Below are 15,382 nucleotides of genomic sequence, written 5' to 3' on the forward strand. Positions count from 1 at the left end.
GCGGCTGCAGCTCCTCACAGGGAGCGGAGGGGCAGCGCTGAGCTCTGCTCTGTGTGACAGCGACAGGGCCCGAGGGAACGGCATGGAGCTGTCAGGGGAGGGGCAGCTGGGGGTGAGGGAAAGGGGTGCACCAGAGGGCGGTGGGCATGGTGGAGATCAAGGAGCGTTTGGACATCGCTGTCGGACATAGAGTTTGAGTTTTGGGTGGTTCTGTGTGGAGCCAGGAGTTGGATTCGATGATCCTTGTGGGTCCCTTTCAACTCAGGATATCCTATCATTCTTTGACAGCGTTAAAGCGCCTTCCAGGGCAGATGCATAGCATTGTAATATTGGCATTGGGCAGCAGAGGGCAACACTGATATCGAGTTTGGGACGCTAAAATCAGAGGCGCGCCAGAACCCAGCCAGGACTCTGAGTATCAGTGACATATTACTGCCGTGCTGTGGCAATGGGTACACTGTGCTTATTTTGATCCTAAACCGAGTAACAGACGTGTGAAGGCTTTACGCATCCCTTATAACCGCCTGGACAAAGCTGTCTGAGGCCTAACAAGGAAGCAAACTTACAACACAAATCTCAGTGCAGAGTGAGCTGCAAGTGTTTTACAAAACCGGTACATCCTTCAGCAAGATCAATCCTCCGGACAGGGAGCAGAAGAAGAGTTTTTTTCCAGGCATCATTTCATTTCCATGTTTCCATCTGTCCACAGCTTCATTGAATTGCGGAGTACCATGTAGACACTTTTTCTAATGGATGTTATTGAAAACATCAGTATTCCTTGACAGACAATTGCACCAATCCACAATTGAGTTAGGAAAGTAACACTACATCAAGATAAACATGTTTTTCAGCACTGGTAACGAGAGCTGCCACAGGAGCTGCATTTTGAAATTTTTCTTTGCTTTGCAGCTTAGTCACGTACCAGCTTTGGTTACAGGTGACTAGACAGACATAAGATGAAGTCTGTAGCACTGGATACAAGGGAACTAGCCACATGTGAAACTATGGTGCAATTAGTGCCTCATTTTACAAAAGTAAATGAGTAGGTCAACAGAACTAGCAAAGTTATATCTATCAGATTTACAACTCAAGGAGGATCTCCTACACTGCATATAATGAAAGGTAGTTTTTATTTTCATTTGACTAGCATAATTGCATGCTGCTGCCCTCATTTCAGTCAGGGTATTCATAGGATCTATTCCTTTTACAGAGCTACCTATTTCCATAAAACTGATAAGAATCAGAGTAGCTCTCCATCATATTTGCCTATTGCTGTGGATTCAGAACTGAATGAAGTAAGTCAGCTTAGTAGGTAAGCATAAGATGGTAAATCATATGTTTGAGTTCCAGTTCAGGCTCTCTTGATGCATAATGGTAACGTACACTACAGTGAACCACTTAAGTGCATGATCTTCATATTTACCAAGTGCTTTGCTTAACAGAGGCTTCTCACTGTGTAGGAAATTAATGCCACCAAAATGACGTATTCCTAACTCAGCTTCCCCATCTCTGAAATACATGTGTAACTTGTCAGTCTCAAAGTTTTATTATGATACCCTATTTGTTCTGTTCTATTCTAAAGAAATAGCTTTAAAATCATCAAGAGCATCCATTAATGAACCAAGCTGAAACCCAGACCATTCAGAGAAGACAAATACTGATTATCAAGATATTTGTCTGAATTTGTTCCCATTTACTATGTCTGGAATGAAAAATGACATTAATCATTGTTACAAACTTGAACAAATAAATTTGTTCATAGTTTACCTTACAACCAAATGAAAGAATTTATGCTTACACTAAAAGTAATCCTTAGATAATAGCTGTTATCACATTACCATGATGTATCACTATTTATTTATTTAAGTGGGATTAGCTCTCCTCCAGTAAATATTTAAATGCTCTTCAGAGTATGTTTAGCAAAACAAGTTGCCAAAAGCCAGTTCTGTGTTCATCCCATTAAGACTGCTAACATTTCTCATGAAAATACTTTTGTTATTGTCCTATCTGACGGTTTCTGATTCCCTATCATTCCAATGTTAGTGTGTTACAGGGCAGCAATAAAATATCGTAACTGCATTTGTTTCCTTTTCTGCAACAGACATTTGATTTGCCAGGGCTGGCACTGAGTTCAGTGAGCTACATTCACTTTCAAAAAGCAGCATGAAAGAAGAATATTGGACCTGCTGAGTAGATAATGGGACAAGCAGGTATAAACGTGCAGACATGATAGCCAGGAAGTACTCTGACATTCAAGTTGCTCAATAACCTTGATAACAGAAACCAAAGAACATCACCCAGTAGTTCCTCCATAAAAGGAATTATTCTGTCTTCCTTTATTCTATCACTTAATAAATTTTATGTTCACTTCCTGCTGATGTTTATGCTGTTCTCTCCTTTACTGCCTGCATCCCTCTTTCCATTCTTATTGTATTTTCACCTTTGCTCACCCACTTCATAGTTTTTCACTACTGCTTCCCCCAGCAGTTTCTTCTGCTTTACCATTCTCCTCCATCTGTCCTGGTACAGACAAAGGAGGCGATGCTATGCTCTGAGGAAGAACATGATGTGAAGCAGGTATCAGAGCAAGCTTCCTTTGAGAGGAACCGCAGATGGCTAACACAGTGAAAAACATGATAAAAAGCCCTGGGTATGGAAGAGCCATTTTACTTCCTTTCAAATTATAAAAATGATAATAAAAAAATATGTAGATCCATTAAGAAAAGAGATGTTCTACAGAGGGTATAAGGAGGAATATAATTACCCCTTAATTGTGATCAGTTTTTAATTAATGCACACTCATTTCTGCCAGGGATCAGTACTGCGTTTGTGTTCTGTGTCAGGCACAACAGAAATGCTCAGCCAGAGGTAGGCCGCAATCCACAGCACAAGACAGGTTTACTCCCACATATGAAAAGATGGATACCTGGCAGTTAACAGGAGAATCAAATCTGGACAACATCCTGAAGGAAGAAGTTCCCAGACTGGTAAATAGTAAATCCACTGAGGAAACTTTCCTGGATGGCATCCCAGCAAGCACTATATACGCACACATACCACTCTAGAAAAATCAGGTCCCAGCTAAGTTCTCTGGTGTGTTAAAGTGACCCCGATAGGAGAGATCAAAATAGATGAAATTATTTTGAGATGAGAAGAAATGTTATATCTTGGAAAGGGAGAGAGACCAGGATTTATGACAGGTGTTTAATGTTTCCTCAACAGATGCGCGAGCTATGCGCCAGTTGCCTTACAGCAGCAAGCACGTTCCTCAATAGATTCAACTAGCAATGTAGGATTTAAGTCTCAACAAGCAACTGTGTGACATTTGAATGAACAGAGGAGCTCAAAGTAATAAAAAAAATCTGTTCCCAAGCTCAAACAGCAATCTTCACCAGGGAGACTTAGAGATATCTGAGTCTCAAAAGAAAGTCGGCCAAGCATTGTGACAGCTTGATACAACCTCTCACTGTTCACTGCTTTGTGTCATTAACTCCAGCTTAACCAGTGCCCTGGATTCAGTGCATGCTGCAGCAAGAAAGAGACAAGTTTCTTCTCCGACCTAGATGGAGGACAGCTATTTTCAGGTTATTAATGTGCACTTCTCTAGCATTCTGCATTATGTGAGGTAGGCCTGTTTCTTTTCCACTATGAAGCACTGACATCTAGCTGTGTACTGACAGGCTGATATCACACTTGGACTGAACATTAGGGGGATTAAAAAAAAAAATAGAAGTGAAGAAATGTCAGCATCCCCAGTGAAGCGCCCACCATTGAGTCATGAAGTTGAACTTTTTCTGTTGCTGAGCTGGCTCTGTGCAGCATCTTCAGTTATCACAACTCCCCAGCAGAGTAGAGCCCTGGATCCAAACATCAAGTGTATTGGGATAATACAGAACCTGTGTAGGCTGCTAGCAACAAAGCTGCAGTATCTTTCATACTTGTTGCAGCCCAAGATATTAGAAAGTATAACAGCCAAACCAAGCCTTAGGCAGCTGCATGAATACCTCAAGGGTCAGAAGTATGTGTAGAAAGTGGTCTATACTAGCATGCTTAATAAGAAGAGAGGTATACCCTGACCAGGCAACACCTGAGAACATGTTCATCTTCCTTGGCCTGGTACTCAGAGTGCTTACACTGTGACGAAGAAAGCAGCATGTTTCTGCAGGAAATATTCTTTCTGTGTCTCTCACTTTGATAAACACATTTAAATGCTAATGCATCTCAGTGACTGAGTCTGCCACTCCCTGAAACCAAGGGAGATGAGAGCACAGAGATAGTGCAGGGTCAGTTTGCATGTTTTACTGGTTCACCAATTACACATTTCTGAGCATTTGGCGGATTCCTCTCCCCAGCTGCTAAGCAGTTGGCTTAATAACCAGTAAGACTGTCATTAGCCAAGTTTAAGTGAACTTACACATTTCCCATCATGATATTGCTGACAAAAATATCCTCACAGATGCTACACACAGCACTGCAAAGAAAGCAACACAGATAGCAAGAGCAAGCTGGAGAGACCATAGTGTTCATTGCAATGCTGGAAACAGTTTTTCCATTCTCCCCCACACACACATTATATAATACCTTGTTTAGGAGTCTCCTGAGCAGCTTGTACAAACAAAACAATAAATTTCCAGCCCATCATACTTAGCAGCCTCAACATACTCAGTAAACATTAGCTAGTTAATAAGCAGTTTGCCTCCTGAAGTCAAGGGGTACATAAGCTGTGACACCAAAGAGAGCTGAGGAAGAGAGAAAAAAAGATAAACAAGAGCAGAGCCTGACCCAGGCTGATACACTGATAACATGTAAAGTTTATTTGGGGTACAGAGGTGCTTTATTATACATTTAAACTGACAGTGATTATATACCCTCACTGAAGTGTGCATAACATGGTGAGCATGCACATCTTAAAGATGAAACAGGCTTCCCTGCTGCAGGAGACAAACAGTATTGGCAGTCAACAAAAGCTTCCATCATAACATTGAGTGTTATCCTCCTAACTGTCTTCAGACACAGCAAAAGAAAAAAATTACAAAAACAATACAGGAATCCTGTGTGCTCCAAGGGTGCTCTTTCCTGGACCACTGTTTCTCTAAGTCTTTTTTCTATCTGCAGTTGTGCCAAAGAAAGGAGCAAGGCACTGACAACAGTGATGCCTCTCCCCAGCCAGGTTTTTTTTTAGCTACCAGCCTTCAAAACAGCCCTTGCAGGCTGCAGACTCCAGAATGCCTACTGAGCATTCAGCCCTGGAAGACTGCATCTTCCTAAGTTGTTGCCTGCAAGGTGATAGAATGCCTCAGGTTTGCCAGCCATGCTGCAGTCATATTTAAACTTTTTAGTTAAACCAGATGAATTTTGTAAGATGTAGATAATTGGTTATTTGTCAACAACAACAAAAAAAAAAAAAAAAGGAGGAAAGGAAAAGAAAAAAAAAACCACAACAAGCACCAGCCTTGATGGCTGCCGTCCCTCTGACCTAGTCTTAAGCTGACTCCTGTGCTTTGGGCATGCGCAGTAACTCATAGCCATCTTATCTCAGCACAGGTCACACAGCTTTCCACAGTGAAGGAAACCCTTTAGACAAGCCTGGGTCATCCTTTGCTTTCTCTGCAGCAGAACTGAGACTCTGGGAACCGTTGCCATCAACATTTCCCTTTTTCTGTAAGATATGCTAATACAGACGTGGGGGATTGCTGCTGAAACCTACTACATTGTTAACAATTATCAACTCATGTACCTGGTATGATGCAGTTTCACTCCAGAAAGAAGCCTCTGAAATTCTCACGATTTTTCATTATGAAGGCATCAGAGGCAATCTCTGCGTAAGAAGCTCTTGTCATCATTCCAAACTTTCTCCACCTCCTGTGCAAAGTCAAGTTATGGCAGCATCATGCTCAGGCATGCATGGTAATAACTTGCCAAACTGACATGAGTTTTGCTTTTTAGGCTAAAAATAAAAAAAAAAATAAAAATAACAAAGGGAAGGGGGGTAAAAAAAAAAAAAAAGCACAAACCAGAAGCAAAATGGTTTAACACACACGATACCAGCAGCAGATGTCATGAGCAGCTGTGTTGACACAGCAAAGGGAGCAGCACAGCATGGTAGGAGATGCACAGCCCCCTGCTGCTGCTGGAGCGCCACGCTGGGGCAGCATCTTGGATGGGCCAGGAGCCAGCATAGCACAAAATGTAATCACCAGCATGATGAGGGAACAGGGGAGTGTTTTTCTTCAAATACATCTTGCCTGTCAGTGTTAAATGAAAGTGCTGTAGGAAGACATCCCGCAACCCCCTAGGGAGCTGCTGTTGCTTTTCAAGGCAGCGGGTTCAGTTTATGACACAGGTCAGCACTTCAGCATCATTTCACCCTCTAAGTTTCAAGAAAAAAAAGCAGCACCATCTCAATGACTACAGGTCAAATACAGGAAACAGGCTCCCAAATATTGAGCTGGTAGAGTCTGTCTGGAAGTAGTTCTCCAAGTAACATTTTTGTCTGAATGGATTAATATATCTGAACCTGGTGGATAGTAGGGCCTTCCTGTTCTATGCTACAAACAGAATAAATAAAACAATAATGCACAACAAACATCAATACTGGTATGTCCTCAGTAGTGCTACAGTCTCAAGTACAAACCCAAGAGCGCTCAAGCAGTCTTTTCAGTTACATAGGTGCAGAACACAATCTTTAAAAGGTCTTGGGAAAGGTCATTTTCTGGATTGCACTTTATCGTGTAAGTTTGCTTGACCTGGATCCTAATAGAACGAGCCTCAAAGAGAGTAAGGAGAGTCTTAATGGAATCATGCTTAAAACAACTTTACATATCCTTAAGGCTGAATTGCTGTCAACATTTATGCACTGTCTATAGAAGACTCCTCAGATGGTACTCTGAATGCAGAAACCAAGGAGACAATGCCAAACACAATCCTCAGCCCAATGCGCATGTGGTGACGCTGAAGTTACAGCACAACACTATTTCAGCATTCCGATATTAGATAATTCATCAGCTTTACCATCATCGTGAACAAGCCCAGATGAAGTTTCTCAGGTGCTATCAGACGAAGCAGACTTTCACACACTGAATAAGGAGATTCCAGTTACCCACCCACCTGCTTTAAAGACAACAGGTAGTGGAAAGAAAACCCATCTTTCTGATGCAGCAAATACTTCATGGAAAAGCATAAGGTTGAGTTCTTTTCACAGGAATTCATAAAAGCAGTCTGACTTCTTTCTTCTGAAGAAAGTCCATAGGAAAACTTAAGCACCTTTCAGCCACCCACCTAGATATGCATACAAATATAGACCAAAAAACTACGCAGAGCACTGGGCTGGGGAAAAGAAGCCAGCAACAGCGACACAAGCTCAGGTGTGTGGTAGCAGCTAGAACTCCTGTGAATGGCCATTTTTGTGGGGTGGCTTAAGTGTCAATGTCTTCTTAGGAACAAGCTCAGGAAGAACATTAGGTAACACCCCTCCTTGAGCGATGGTCACACAGGAGAAGAGCTTGCTCAGCTCATCATCATTTCTCACAGCCAGCTGGATGTGTCGGGGCAGGATCCTGGCCTTCTTGTTTTCCCGTGCAGCATTTCCTGCCAGCTCCAGGATCTCCGCAGTCAGGTATTCCAGCACTGCAGCCATGTAGACTGCAGAACCAGGGCTGATCCTGTCAGCGTAGTGGCCTCTCTTAAGAAGCCTGCAGACTCGACCCACAGGAAACTGCAGACCAGCCAGGGCTGATTTCGTTTTCTTTGACACAAGACGGAGCTTTGTGTTTTCATTTTCACGTGCAGACATTCTAGCACCAATCTAGTGTAAGAAGAGGAAGAATTAGCAATAAGAAAAAACAACAAAAATTGAGCATTTAAGTCTATCCTCCCTTCCTCGCCATTCCACTGCCTTTCTCATTCCTGAGAAGTCAGTTTTTGTTTCTCAAGAAGTTTGCTACTTGTTTCATGTTCCTGTCTGGAGAAGCAGATATGTTAGGCTGCTTCTCCAGGAGACTGACATGTTTCCAGCCTTGGGACACCTACCACCTCAGCCAGAGCAGAGGTCAGCTTTCTGCTAGGCTCCTGAACTTCTCAAGAAAGAGAATTGGAACATGGGAACAAGGTTTTCTGACCCAGTATTAGAGGAGCACTGCTGTTAAAGGAAAAGGTTAAGCAAACAAGGCTTCAAGATGCAACAAGCATTCAGAAAGCTTTCAGGGAATCTTCACTGAACTTCCCCCTAGCAGAAACATGAACAGCTTCTGTAACCATGTCCTCCAAGAAAACAGAGCTAAAAATTTGTATGTTTTTCTGATGTAACAACAGAAAAATAAACAAAAAAATTTCCTTCATCTGCTGGAAACCACTTCAAACAGAGCCTGTCTTCTAAAGATGAGGAGACCTATTTCTGCAAAGTGACAGGCTACAAACAAAAACAAGATTTACAAGGAAGAGAAGCTGTTTTTACATTGGAGACTGAAATTGTTCTACTCTGTATACTGCAGTAGATTACTACAAATACATGAGTGCCATCTACTTGTATACTATTTCTCTTTTTACAACAAGCCTCCATTACTTATTACTGATGAAGATCTTGATATTGAATAGCTCCAGCTCTTTGATACATAACAAAAACCAGAAGGCAAACATAGGAAAATCCTGCCCCTGTGCATAGGATTTCTTTTAAGTTTCAATTGTAAGATGTTTTGAAATAAGAAGGGACTTCCCTCAGATTTCAGGAGAAACTAAATCAAACATTACATTAAAGCACTTTGAAGTATAATAAAAGAAAGGCTCTTATAGATTTCTGAGGACCCTAGAAAAAGGGGGCTTTAAAAGTAGCCCAGATATACAGAGCTAAAGATTCACCTTAAACACAGCCTCATATGAACAAAAAAAATTATATAAGCCACTATCTCATTCAATAGTGGCTTTTACTCATCCTGTTTGTTTCTAACACAAAGAAGCACACCCTTAAAGAAAAAGTTCTTACCTATACAAGTTACTTTAGCCCTTCTCTCCAGAAAAAAACACAACCAAACCAAACCACACTCTCTCCCCACAGCTGCCCCTTTTTAAGCTCCATGCTGGCAGCCATATCATTAGCAGCTCTTGCCTCATTTAATGCCACCAGAGTGAAGATTCATCCTCTCAAAATGAGAAACAATGAAAGTCACAACACTTGAGCAACACGGTGCAGTTCTTAAGTGCAGGTGAATTTGGTACTCTTCCTTGAAAAGCTGTTTTGCACTTTGTCAGCTGATTTTCTCCTCTGAAAAAATACATTATTTACTGCCTCGAAGAAGGGTGATACCTCTGACTGGCAATTCATTTATTACAGCTGTAAGGGGGCACACCGCACCCTGCTGCAGTCATCAAGAATTCAACCTAGTAGCCTCTACTGTGGTTGATTTTGCTGCCAGCAGTGGCCAAACTGCTTTATGAGCACATTGCAGAGCCTGGGAAAGGCTCGGGACTTCTGGTTGCCTCCATTCTATGGTTTGTCCCCCTCTGTCACATAGTTCATTTTTTTCCAAAGTCGTGTGTAGCAGTGGTGCAAGGTTTTATATGTTCTTTCAAGGGTTGAGTGTGTGGTGACAGCTGAATCTATTATTTCTCCAATGTATGAATGCTGAAGGGTTGAGCCTAGGCCCAAAAGAAACTATCACTAGCAGCTGAGCTAGGAGGCATTCATTCTCTGACATCCAAAGCCAGAGGTGTGTTTTCAGCTCACTCTGCAATCTGGTTAGTTTATGAATGGATTAAACTACTGGCTAGAAAAAAACAAATGAGATTGTTCTCAATCAAAGAAATTCTGAAAAAATAGATCTTGGAATTCACCACAAACTCAGTCTTTGGGGATAGGGCCTTTCTTCTCCCTCAGCTCTTTCATCACACAGAAAATGTCCAGTAAAGGCCTTTCCAGCAGCTGCATGAACACTGGATGTGCCTTCGAGAGTCTGTTTGGTGTGGTGCAGAGCAGAACCACAGAGGCAGTTTTCATCCTGGAGCAGCACTCTGAAACATAGCTCTCTTGATTAGCAGAGGGCTATAACTGCCACACTTAAAACTGCACGAAATGAGCATCTTGCTTGAATCTTCTCTCATTACTGCAAGCTTTTAGATTTTTGCTTCATTGAAAGAAATGAACATTCCCACCATTGCTTTGCATGGTCAAATAGCGGGACTAGTTTGATTTTCACGTGTTCGTTTCACATATATATCCTTTAAAGCTTTTTTTTTTTTCTTTCCCAGTTAACAGCACAAGGCTGAAGTTGCATGTAGGACAAGATAGGCTGGAAGGAACAGCCTTAAGCTGTGCCAGGGGACGGTCAGGCTGGACACTGGGAAAAACAGCTTCTCCAAACAAATGGTGAGGCAGTGGCACAGGCTGCTCAGGGAAGTGGTGGAATCGTTGTCCCTGGAGGTGTTTGAGAACTGTGTGGATGTGGCACCGAGGGATGTGGTCAGTGGGTAATACTGCTGGCAGGCGAACACTTGGACTAGATGATTTTTGAGGGCTCTTCCAACCTTAACGATCCTATGATATAGTAAAATTTTGTGCACAAAGCTGCAGATCTACTCCCAGGCATTTTTACATTTCTTTGCACCAGCATCTCCCACTTTCTCACTTCAGTGAAAAGCGTAGGCCAACCAAAAGCTCATCAAATTGATCTTTGCAAACAGGCTGTATACAACTCCTTCAATTGCCCACTACTGTGAAAAATTCAAGATGTTTGCTTTGCTCAGGAATCCTTTTCCTTTCCCACTCTTACTTAAGTGCAGCTTTGAGTTGTTTACATTGTGAATCACTACAGCTTCAAAGTCCCTCAAAATTGTAAAAGCTGACCTGTAGGCTCTGACACACTCATACTTTTAGAGTGCCCAGGTCAAATTCAACATGGCGGGAATGTCTTATATAAAATAGGTTTTCACTCTGCCTGCAGGTTAGGAAGATGGTCTTAATCAGCTCTTCTCTGTAAGATGCTGTGAGGCAGTACCTCAAAGGCAGACTGATACTAATACACTTGCACCAGATCTCGTTTCCCCTCTCAATAGCAAATCTCAACATCACCTACAGAGTGAGAAGCCTAGCAGTCTTCTCAAGGGAAAGTTTTCACTCTCAGTGAGTTAGTTAGCAAAGGCCTAAGAGTTTGCTTAGAGGAGAATATATTCATTATTCTGCACCAATAGGAAGAAGCAAGAGAATCACCTCCACCAACAGCACAAGGTTTAAATATGCTCCCTGGAGTCAGTATAGCAAGGAGGAGAAAGCGGTTTAGCCTCCTGTGAGAGATAGCTCACTGCAGCTTGCCAAGCAGTAAGGCATTAAAGCAAAGGGTAATCAACTCCTAAAGCAGAATTAACCTGTGAGGTGCTAAACTAACTGCACTGAGGCCGTGATAAATGTTCACATGAACATGCCTTGATTCCTCTGCCTGCTCTACAACCTTTACCTGAAAACATATTATAGAAGTAAACAAGCAATTTTAAAGAGTTATTTGGGTGGTATGCTAAACCGAGAAAATTATAAGGCAAGCACACTTCTGCGGAAATGAAGCTGTGGAAAGAAAGGAGAACAGTATTGCTTTCTGGAAATTTTTATTACAATCTTTAAAAATCCATTAAAAACAATGGAAAAAAAACACAAGGAATTAAACAAATTAGTGCTGAGTCCCATTATTCATAAGTGCACAGATCAGACCAGAAAAAGCAAGTTTCACTGGCTATCAGGTTGTTCCTTAGGCACACCAGTACTTTTGGAAGTTTTCTTGGGAAGGAGCTGAGGGAGGATATTTGGCATAACCCCTCCTTGAGCGATGGTCACACAGGAGAAGAGCTTGCTCAGCTCATCATCATTTCTCACAGCCAGCTGGATGTGTCGGGGCAGGATCCTGGCCTTCTTGTTTTCCCGTGCAGCATTTCCTGCCAGCTCCAGGATCTCCGCAGTCAGGTATTCCAGCACTGCAGCCATGTAGACTGCAGAACCAGGGCTGATCCTGTCAGCGTAGTGGCCTCTCTTAAGAAGCCTGCAGACTCGACCCACAGGAAACTGCAGACCGGCCATGGCTGATTTCGCTTTCTTTGGTGCAGCTTCAGGCTTGCTAGCCACTGTAAGTTTCTTCCCACGCCCAGACATTCTGAATAGCACAGAGAGACAAAGAATTGGAGATTTTCATAGTACCCAGGTAACTGATAATAAGAGGAGATAACAGCAAGGATAGTTACACTTTCTACTTTTCTACACCAAGAAGAAAGCTTGTTCCTTTCACGAGGGTAGAAAGAGCCACCCACTTAAGTTCATTAAAAACAGATCTAGGATAACTGCTACTGCCCCTTAGCAGCCTTTTTTGAGAGAGCAATAGTGGTTTGAAAAGCTATTGGTATGACTTACTGAAGCAGATGTAACGAGCTCAGAAAAGCAGTTTTTCAATATTTAGAATGTACTGGAGATTGAGGCAAGATGGACCACCTTACACAAGGTTTATCTTAAACAATAACTTATCTCAATGCTAGCTAAAGGCCAAGGCTGCCTCTTTTTCCAGGAGGACTCTGTATTTAAACTTCTTTTATTATTATATTAAATTTTCTGAATTCACATTAAATACAACACTTCAAGGACTTATACAGCCCACAAAGCCTTATCTGAGGAAAACCAAGAGATTTTCACTATCGTTTCTAAACTCATTCTTTAATAGATTTTTCTGGCTGCCGTAAAACTATGGAGGCTACTGTGCATGAGAGAGAAAGAATCAACTTGGACACAGTATTATTACAAACGTAGAAATAGATATTACTGTCAGTTTACTAGAATGACAATCAAGAAATTCAGTTCACCTAGAGAATATCTGCAGTTAAAGTGCCAAAAATACTTGATTATCCTATTTATTCAGACTTAAAATATTATTTAACTTCTAGCACAACTGTTTATAATATAAAAAACACATCATTAGACTAACATAATTTGTGTAGTTTTTAAATAGAGAAACTTAAATACTTAAGGAATAACAGAATAAAGTTTCAAAGGGAAGAAACAAAACAAAAAACCTACCCTGTATCAAAGTCTAAACAAAGCCAAGCTATAGCTTATTACCTCCAACTTCAAACAAACATTTTCTGTTAGCTTACGTTGCAGATATACTGTTACACATACAGTTTCTCTACAAAGCAAACCCAACTTTTTCCCTAAGCTTTATAGATGAAAGAGATATTCTATTACCTTCTGAAGAACTATTTTAAGCCTAAGCCGTGCTTTGCTATAGCCTACAGTCAGAGGCAAACAGTCCTCAAAAAACCATTTCCCCTAACCTGGAGCAGTGACTTTTATGAGCAAGATTTTCTCCCCATTAGTGGGGTCACCTGGACAATTAATGAGTCATTCCCACATGCAGCTCATCTTCCTCCAAACGCTTGATTGGAGGGAAAAGGAAGAAATACAGACACTCGGCGGTAAATCCTTCTTGGAGAGGGAGTAAAAGTCTAGGCTGTCTTCAAGGGCTAAACTACACTTATAGTTTAGTCTCTGTAATTATAGCAACTCTTAGTTGCTGGGGATGGAGTATTTCTGTTCATATACTGTATGTAAAAATCAATCCTCCCTTTCTAGCTAAGGCTTGACTTAGACAAGTATATAAAGGAAATATGAGTTTTAATCAAGAAAGAGGAAGGGAAATGGAGTAACATGGGTGCTTCCTAGGCAGAGGAGGCCTTTCAGCAAAGAGAATGGAGAAAGACTGCTAGCTTCACTTATATTCTGTGAGCAAAACCCCCTGAAGTGATGTGAAGGGAATGCTTCTAAGGTGTGTGCTTCTTCTGTTAACTCAGGACTTAGTCTGAGAATATGGGCTTCTGGTGCTCAGGGTCCTTGGTTAGTTCCACTGAATTCGCTTAGGTAATACAAGTGAGTGCCTTCATAGAATTACAGAATGGCCTGGGTTGAAAAGGACCACAATGATCATTTGGTTTCAACCCTCCTGCTACGTGCAGGGTCGCCAACCACCAGACCAGGCTGCCCAGAGCCACATCCAGCCTGGCCTTGAATGCCTCCAGGGATGGGGCATCCACAGCCTCCTTGGGCAACCTGTTCCAGTGTGTCACCACCCTCTGTGTGGAAAAACTACTTCCTGATATCTAACCTAAATTTATGCTGTCTTGATTTAAAACCATTCCCTCTTGTCCTATTAATAGCAACCCATGTAAATACTCATTTCATTCACTTTGTAAAAAATGAGTGTACTTTTTGTGCTTATGCCCTTTTTGTATTTGTTTCTAGGTGTCCAAAACAGGTTCTAAGAGCAATAGGCAAGAACTATGTGCGTGAATGGTATTTTCAGCTTCAGAAGATGAATATTAAACCAGCAGGGTCCCCTTAAAGCTCAGGCCCCTACAAAACATTTCTACACTGAAATGTACTGAAATTTACCTGCATAAACAGATAAGCCTTCCATTCTGCTTGCCAGGTGTTAACTGTGGATCAGAACCAAAATACTTTGGCTCCTAGAGAGGGCCTTCAGTAGATTCCAAAACTGCATTCCTAAAAACCTCAGCACAGATGCTGGCTTCAAAGTTCTTATGTAATCTATAATTGTGACTCCAACACCACTCAGACAACCACGGCTTCCACGGTGATGAACATTTTGGTGCACCTAAACATCAAGTTGAGTCTTCCCCTCCTTCAGGGACATAGGAGGTGGATATGGGACACGTTCCATGCATCCAAATATTCATTTTAACTATCACTGTCAACTGCAGCTGTGGCTATCAATCTCAAAGGGAGGACGGGTGATTGTGCCTTCCATTCAGTAGAACGGACTAGTGGTTAGCACAGTAAAAATCTAGTTGGGTTGTAAGGAGACATAAATTTTTATTTCAGTCCCTTGGTGGAGCACAGAAAAAGAACAATCTCAAGGCCTGCAGACTGGCTGTGTGAGGTAGTTTCTGGGGACACAGGGTTAGGATCCCCATTCCTGAGCGTGCTGGCTAACAAACTACAGCACAAAATGTAGAAAGATAAGATTTTTTTTGCAGGATTGGAGATGTGTTTTTAGGGAATGGGGTGCTGGCCCCAATGGAACAATGAAGGGATGGATTTTCCTACATGTCTGTGTGAAATCAAAGCTCCAGAGGGGCTAGGGATCTCATACCCAGCCCACTCCTTTGTGGTTGCTCAGTGGTGCTCAAAACCAATGTAAAAGCGACTATCTAAGCACCACCTGAGGGTGGCTGGGCACAGACTCTTCAGGTCAGTGATCACAGCCCCAAACTGCTGGATTTCACTCCTTTCCCTCTAATGTGGAAAGGACCGCCTGGATTTTCACACAGCTCGCTTGCGAGAGGCAGACGAGAGACCCATAGTCCGTAGCCGTATGCCACACGCTCAGCGCCAGCCGCGGATCCG

This window comes from Meleagris gallopavo, chromosome 1 (assembly GCF_000146605.3).
Source record: "Meleagris gallopavo isolate NT-WF06-2002-E0010 breed Aviagen turkey brand Nicholas breeding stock chromosome 1, Turkey_5.1, whole genome shotgun sequence".
In the NCBI taxonomy this organism is placed as follows: domain Eukaryota; kingdom Metazoa; phylum Chordata; class Aves; order Galliformes; family Phasianidae; genus Meleagris; species Meleagris gallopavo.